The following is an 8,402-nucleotide window of genomic DNA, read 5'->3' on the forward strand; positions in this document are numbered from 1 at the left end:
TTCACATAATGTATAACGAAGTTTTCATTAATTTCAAAGAGCTCGGTGCCCATGTTTGAATCACTTACTAAAGTATTAGGGTCTGATATAACATAAGAGTATTTAGATTCAATTTCTTTTCCATTCAATCTCTTGTCGGGGTTACTCTTTTCCTTTTGTCAACCTCCTTCATGCCTTGTTTGGTTTAGTTCGCCCAACCTGAAAGATGTTGATTTTTTCCAAAGGGATGTCGCCGATGGTTGTGGTGGTTATGGTTGGAGATGGTTCATCGTGCCGGCGAATTTTATTTTTGTAGCAGCTCACCCGAGCTCAAATGGAAACCTTTCTTTGCGGGTCGAATTTGGGCCTTGTCAGATATGATGCATTGCATGTGGGTTGAATTTTGGGCTCATCGGATCTAGTGGAGGCCAAAGAACTTCATAACTAGATGGTGGTGTGAACATGACAGTGATGGTGGAGCGGCTGGGTAGGAAGGGTGTCTTTCGCCATCTCGATATCGATTTTGATTTCTGCAAATAAATCAGATAATAACCTGTTTAGAGGATTTGGTGATGGCTGGGTTTTGGTTTGGGTATGAGTTTGGTTTGTTTTACATTGGCAATCCCATGTCAATAACCTGTTTGGGTTTGCAAAAAGTCTTCATCTTTAATTGTTCTTATTGCTAATGGTGTTGTGTACACGTTCACTCTTGAGATCAAGGAAATGAGGTTTGATTTCACAAGACATGGAATGCAAATGTGCTGCTCTGCTGTAAGGACAACTTAAGTGTTTTTTTTTCTTTAGTTCTTCACTTGTTGAGATCCATTCGATTTCCAGATCTAATTATTCTCATCATCTCAGCCTTGTTTAGTTTTACAGTTATTCTTCTTTGTAAGGGTCTTTTATTCCAGTGACTGTGAATGAGCTTGGGCTGCGAAAAGAGAAACATGTGAAATTGCCCTTGAGTCTGAGTTCAAGGATCAGGCCCCAAGAGTGTTTCGAAAGGGTAGCTGAGCCTTAGGAAACACCTTGGTCTTCTTCACCAACGAAACCAACAATTGCTTACATATAAATTTTTAGGCTTGGCATGAGAGCTTGTGGCATGAGAGCTGATTATTCGTGAGTTTAGCATGAGAGAGAGAAGGCTTGGGTTTCCTATGAGGAACAGAAGCTTTGAGAGAGATGAAGCTTGCTCTCTAAATCTGTGTTGTGGAAAGAGAGGTAGAAGATGAAAGCATGGGTGTCTTTAGCATATTTCCAGCAGCTTGACGAAAGCTTCGTCGAGCTTCTGGATGGCTTGACAGAGGGGAAAAATGGAAGCAATGGAAGAACAAGGCTTGAAATCGAAGGGTTCCAGAGATGAGAGATGATGCTTGCTCTCTCTGGATGTGGGTTTTGAGAGAGAGAAAAGAGGAAGATGGAAGAGCAAAACATGAAATTGAAGGGTCCAAAGGGGATGCCTGCCTTGATGAATTCTCCCGGTTGCTGGGAGGCTTGCAACAACCAAGATGAGTTGTTTTTGCTGGGTAGGAACTGGCTTCTTTTATAGGCGCTGAGAATCTTAATTTTGTCAAGCTTTCCTCCCTCTTTTCTTCACTTTCCTCCATTTAGTCTTGTTTGGTGAAACTTCTCTAGCCTGAGCATGTGGGCATGAAGCTTTTTGGAGTTCCAAGGCCCTCAGGCAGCTGGACTTCTTCATGTGGGTGAGGAGCCACCCACTTTTGTTTCTTGTTTTCTCACCAAAGCTTGAAGAGGAAAGAATGGGTAAGGGTGCTTGGTCAAAAAGGTGATCAGCACATGGGTTTGCTTGGTTTTGCTGGTTTGGCTTTGATATGGTTTTAATAGAGATGCTTGATGTTTTCCACGATGCTAGGCTGGACTATTGGTATTTTGTTTCCAGCGGCTTGTGAGTTACCTTTGATTTCGTCAGACTGCTGGAAGTTTTGGCTGATGTGGGATTTTTTATGGGCTATGGCTATTGGACATTTTTTAAAGATGTTTGGGCCTTTTCTTAAGGTGATGAGCTATTGGGTTTTCTCTCATGCTTGCTCATATGTTTGGACTCAAGGAATGGGCTTGAAGTTTTGGTGCTCCCAAGTAGCCCAAAACTTCCACTCCTTGGACCATCAATGGGCCTCGTGAATACTCGTAACCATCCATACCACAACCCGCTCAGCAAGTCCCAAGCATTAGCGTGGCTTGGGCCCACTTAAGCTTGTAGCGTGGCGTATTGCTTATTTGTTTGGAGTGGCATGTGTGCAAGCGCATGAACTTTTGCGTGCCCAAATCGGGTTTCTTCTCGGTAAGGTATCGCATTGGGCCAATAATTTATTTGGGCCGAAGAGTGGATTTTTGGGCCTCAACAACTGCCATGGGTGGGTGTTGAGGGAGGGTTCTGGTTTTTTTTTTTTTCTTAATTATTCAAATTTTAATTTTTTTTAATAAGTACATAATTTTTCATTACTTTTTTGGGTGTTGAGAGAGAGAGAGAGATTTTTTAAAATTAATTTAAAATAATTTAAACAGTAAAATTATTTTTTATTAATTTTTGGTCCACATGGAAGTCCACATCATCAAAAAAAGGGGTCCCACTTTTGACAAGTTAGTATTTAACAGACTCACTGACAGTTTGGCTAATAGAGGGGGCAAATTGTAGGGTTTTAGCGACGTTAAGTATGTACTGGTAAATGTCCCCAAAATCGGGTATGAACTCGTAAATGACCCTATAGGTTGGGGGGTTTACTGTAGTTTGTCCTTAATATAAACATGAAGTTCATAATGTTTCATATATGAACTTGAAGTTCATTGGCTTTTTATAATTGCCAAAACGTGTAGTTCTATATATATATATATATAAAATAAATTATCGAGAACCCGAAGTTCTGTCCATTAATTTACAAAAGATTTACATGGAACCTGTAGTTCTATATATGCAAGATGAATTTGTAAGAACTAGAAGCTCTGTACACAAAATGTTTACATAGAATTTGAAGCTTTATATGTTTGATATAACTATTAAAAAAATTATAAGATCAAGGGGAACCTAAAGTTTCTTGGTTACACATGTCCATTAAAAAATGAACCAGAAGTTCATGTCATTTTTAAGAGACTTTGAAAAGTTGAACTTTCACTTGAACTTACACTTGAACTTTCAGAAATTGGGAGGAAATGGAGTTGAGTCACAGTTACTCAAATGAAGCCTTACGAAGGCAATTTATACATAGGCAAAAGAGTGGCAACATTTCCAGAATCCCAATATTTCCCTTTTCCAAAATTCAAACTTCACGTTGTCTTCCTTAAAGTTTTTCAGCAGTTTAGGAGTCGTAAGGACAATTTTGTCAAACGAATCTTATCCTTATGGATTTCATGAAGTCACTTTTTGAAATGTGAATCGGGATTCGTAAAAGTTTTTGTAGTTAGTTTGAAATTCATCATCTCACACTATTTCCCTATCTTGTGTATATACATGTTACTATTTTTCTTTTTTTTTGCTGAACACATCTAATTTTTATTTATTTATTGAAAGATGAAAGATGAAATTGTTTTTCCTATCAATGTACATTTGATGTGTTTGAGAAGCGAGACTATCCCTAATCACGCCTCCCGTGATCACAAAGGACTGTAGGGATATAACTAGATGGTCAAGGGTTCCATTTTATTTAATAAGCAAATATGAGTTTGAAGAATCTTTGAGCAAAGTTTTTCTTACTGCAAGGATTGATGACAAAATGAGAAGATAAGACTATTCCGGAAGAATGGCATGCAAGAAATCGTTCCATAAGAACAACTTGTTTTATGTACAAAAGAGTGTTCCAGAAGAACGACTTGCATTATGTACAAAATATTGTTCCAGAAGAATGACTTGGATTATATATAAAAATAAGATTCTAAAGGAAAGGCTTGAATCATCCTAATATGTATTAGTTTTTGAATGATTAAATACAATGCAAATTCCAAATGTTGCAAGTTGAATACATTGATAATACAATGCGTAGATTAAATTCCCAGAAGGACAACCCATTAACATGTCAATATTAATATGATGCACACCGAATGCATTAAGGTTCTTGAAGGACAATGCTTATCATATGAATTAAGGTCCCTGAAGGACAATACTTATGATATTCTTGGTATCATTTCAATGAGACTATTTTCATGTCGTTAAGGAGAGAATTGGTTGCTTATGAGAGAACAAAGAATGACATGTATGATTATGGAATATTTTTACTTATTATTGTCTCATCAACAAATTAGTATAAATGTAACACCCCGACCCAATTTTAATTATTCATTTAAATTATCTAATTTATTTAATCGTGAAATTACAATTTTGCCCTCAGAGTAGGGTCATTTTAGTCACTTTTTATTTCAGTAGGATTTTGGGGAACTGAATGGTACCATTACATAGAGTGCATCAGTACAAGTTCATAGACATGTAGTGGGCTCAAATTGGAGCTTTAATGAAGAAGTTACGATCAATGAAAGTGCAGTGGCACGATCGTAAATATCCCAAAATTATATTTTTAAATGCCCAATCAGATCTCTCTCTCTCTCTCTTCACAACAAAGCCACAGCTGGCCACCTTCCTCCTCCGTTCACCTCGGCCACAAGGCCAGTACTAAAACGACTAGCTCAACTTCCTCTCTTTGCCCCACCCCACCTCCAATGAAACTCGCAACCACAGTCACCAAAAATAGCTCGAAACCGCCGAATTTCCTTCAAAATTTTTGTCGTCATTTCCAAAGATTTTGGCCACCAAATTTGTCGATATAGGTATGCTTTCTCATCCTTTCAAGGTGATCTAACTAATGGTTAGGCTGATTAGGATCGATTTTGAAGTTTCAAAACTCGTTTTTCGAACTAAGTTTTGACTGGTTTTTAGTTCGAAATTTCGGCAAGTTCGGGCCACTTTTTGGTCGTGGCCCAAAAACAAAAGTTGCTCTACTAGTTGTCTTGATCACGTAGGTATAGGTATTGTTAAGTGTTTTGAGAATTTTCCGATCGCCGAAATTTTCTCAAGCCACCCACGCCTGTTGGTGCGTGGGCGAGGTTTGGGGGCCCATTTTGTTCTAAAATGTTCCCAATGCCATCATGCTCAGATTTGAATTTAGTTATCATTTGACGGTCGATCTGATTTACGCATATTAGGCGTTATCCAGGTTCGATATGTACGGATTGTTGGATCGACTCCATTTCCAAATATGTTGATCTAGGTACGTCTAAGATCATGTAAGAACTCGTGGATCGGGAATCAGAGTCCCGGATGCTCCGATTCAGTGACTCAAAGGTTAAGTAAAATGGTGACCGTCCAATCTTGCAATTGTGAGCGATCCGACCGCTCGATCTAGACCAAACTTGTAGGACGTGTTAAATGAGCTTTGTTGAATCAGTAAGAACTTTCAGATAAAAAATCGGAGGTAGTAGGCCCCATGAGCCTGGTTGACAAAATTTGGAAAGTTTGACCACTCGATTGACTTAGAGTCTTCCAAGGTTATTTCACCTTTCGAAATACGTAGTTAAAGCTTAGAAACTTCTTGTTCATCGTACATATACACTTTGAATTCCGGGAAAAATAGGAATTTATTTTAAAGTTCTTGTTCGAAGTATTTTATTTTAATCTAGGCCTCGTGTTCTTAAATAGGTACTCAAGCTCCTTGTACTCCACAAGCGGGACCCTCTCAGCATCAAGCAGTGTTGGATTATCTATGAGTTTGTAATATATGCTATTTTCGAGAGTTATTGTCTATACTTGGATGTGTGTTGGGTACAAGGGATTGTTGGATAGAGATTATGGAATGTGAGTTGGGTTGTGGTTTAGGTCAGTTTGGAGTGTAATTAGCACTACCCTATGTACCTATCCGGAATTGGAATACTTGGATTGGATACTTGGAATTATGAGATACTTGGATATGTCGGAACTTGGACATCCTTGACGTGGTGTAGACCCTTACCAGGGTTAGTCTAAACGCATAGGACTTGTCACAGGCGCACAAGTATTGTAGATTTTGCTATGCGTGTTGGTAAGCCTAGTCCTTAGGTTGGACGACTCATTCCCTAGCCGCATGGTCAATTGAGGATTCTTCCATGTGGTCTAGTCAAACAATCCCCTAGTACAAGTTTGGTGGTTACTTGTATATATATATATAAATATATTATATATATATGTGTACATATACCTTCGTCCTTGTTTATCAGTGAGGATTCTTTCTTGCTTGCAGTGCCAACTGACACGCGTTTTGGGTGAGCATGGTCTGAGAAAAAAGGAAGGGTGTTGAGTGAGTTGAGTATTAGTAAGCTATTATAGAATACAAATCTTGACTTAGTTTTAATGAAAGTACATACGAGTATATCGGGTTTCAACTGCATGTTTTTTGCATCATTTTCCAAACGGTGAGGTTATTATGTTGTTTTCAAATATAAAATCAACTTTGTTTTTGTCCACTCACAAGTTTTCTGTTTTGCACCCCCCAGTCAGTAGCTTGAGCTGAGTTGAAAGGCCGAACCAAGACTTGCACTATCGAGCCCCGAACTCTTGTAGGATAACTTTTATTAGTTTTTATTTTCGTTGAACTTTATTGCGTTTGTAAACTGAAATTCTCTAGATTTGCTCTGATGTTAGGGTTGGATGTAAGGTCAGAGGCCTATTATGTAAATTGCATGTTTTAGATTGTGCATGCTGCTGTTGGGATAAATTTATGTGTTTAACAGGTCATAAAAGTTTGGGAAACGTAAGTTTTTCCGGGGAGACTCTGCTAACATTTCCACAGAAAGTCTCGTCCTTATTTTCCTTGATTTGGAAAAGAGGCTATGATGTTAGTAAGTGGGCTCGACATTAGTTTGATGTCGGAAATACCACAGGATCCATCATTGATTCCGAGGAATTCGGGGCGGGTCCTATCAATAAAAGATAAATATAATGTAAAAAATTGTAAGTCAAATGCCAAAAGCAGCATGCACAAATTTATAAATTGCAAAATCCCCATAAAATCTGTTAGATGCATGAAGCATGACAAATCTATAGGTTCAAAAACTTAACTCCTCATAAGTGAAGATTAATTGAAAAAAATACAAGCTCTAATAAAAATAACGCTCTAAAGGAGGTTATGATCCACATTCTATAAATAGTTCATCTTATAAGAGATGATTGTCCATAAGTGACAATGAAAGCTTTAGCAGATATATTGGTATATCATAAAGAAATGAAAGCAATGAAATGCTTATAACTTATGCATGTCATGAATTGATGATATATTAGTTTATAGTACATACTAAAGTTATCAAGGGCTATACATGATGATATTGCACCCCTTGTTATAATTCTCGACAAATGTAAATAAGGATTGGCCAACTGGAAGAGGTAGCTAGTAAAATTGAAAATTTCTGGAAAAAGTAGAATGATTGAACCTATAGTTCAAACACCAAAAATATATGAAAATATATATGTTACAAATTGGTGTTTATGATGAAGTGAAATAAAATCACTTGATATGGGACAATGTTTCCCTATAAAGACATGGATTATGATGGTAAACATATCAAACTATGTTATGCATATTTATGGAAAATTCATCTATATATCCCTGAAGGATTTAAAATGTCTGAAGCAAATTATTCAAAATATGATGACTTGTAATGATCCTTGTGTGGATCAAAACATTCTGGAAAAATATGGTATAATTGTCTTAATGAATATATAAATAATCTAAGATCTGGAAATGGGTTTACTATCATTACAATATATATATATATATATATGAAGAATTTTGTTGGAACTCTTGAGGAGTTTAGAAAGACTTCCCCTGATTTAATAAAGGAATTTGAGATGAAAAATCTATAAAGATTATGAAGTATTTGAAACATATCACCAGAAGATGAAAACTATAAGGTGTCATGCATGCAATGTATAAATTGCACAAAGAAGCTCAGTATAAGTACTCAATAATCTTGAAATGAATAAATTGCCTCAATGAGTACATTGATTGAATTCAAATTCAAAGACGTTGCAACATATTCAAATGTCTAAAGTTATGAAAAATGTTTAAAAACTCGTGAAGAGCTTATGAAGAATAACATATGCAATTGTTCTCAAAACATACAAGAATATGTATGAATGACTGATTATACCATATACAGTTTCAAGGCTCTTATCATTATAAATATGAGCTCATTATTTTTATATTGGAGAACATATAAAATTTAAGCCATTGTATACAGTAAAAGGCTTATGAAAATAGCCTAGATATTTTTTTTTCAGTACTCTAACCTCAACAGTTATTAGATGAATGACGACATATAATCCTCCAATGATGTTGCAACAACAGGATTTATTGAAGCATTACCAAAGATCACTCCATGAAGGACGGATGTGTGATCAATATTATTTGTGTTGGATCATCAAAGAACTATAAAGACGTCAAATGGAG

Source organism: Prunus mume, linkage group LG8, assembly GCF_029339155.1.
Source record: "Prunus mume cultivar Tortuosa linkage group LG8, ASM2933915v1, whole genome shotgun sequence".
In the NCBI taxonomy this organism is placed as follows: domain Eukaryota; kingdom Viridiplantae; phylum Streptophyta; class Magnoliopsida; order Rosales; family Rosaceae; genus Prunus; species Prunus mume.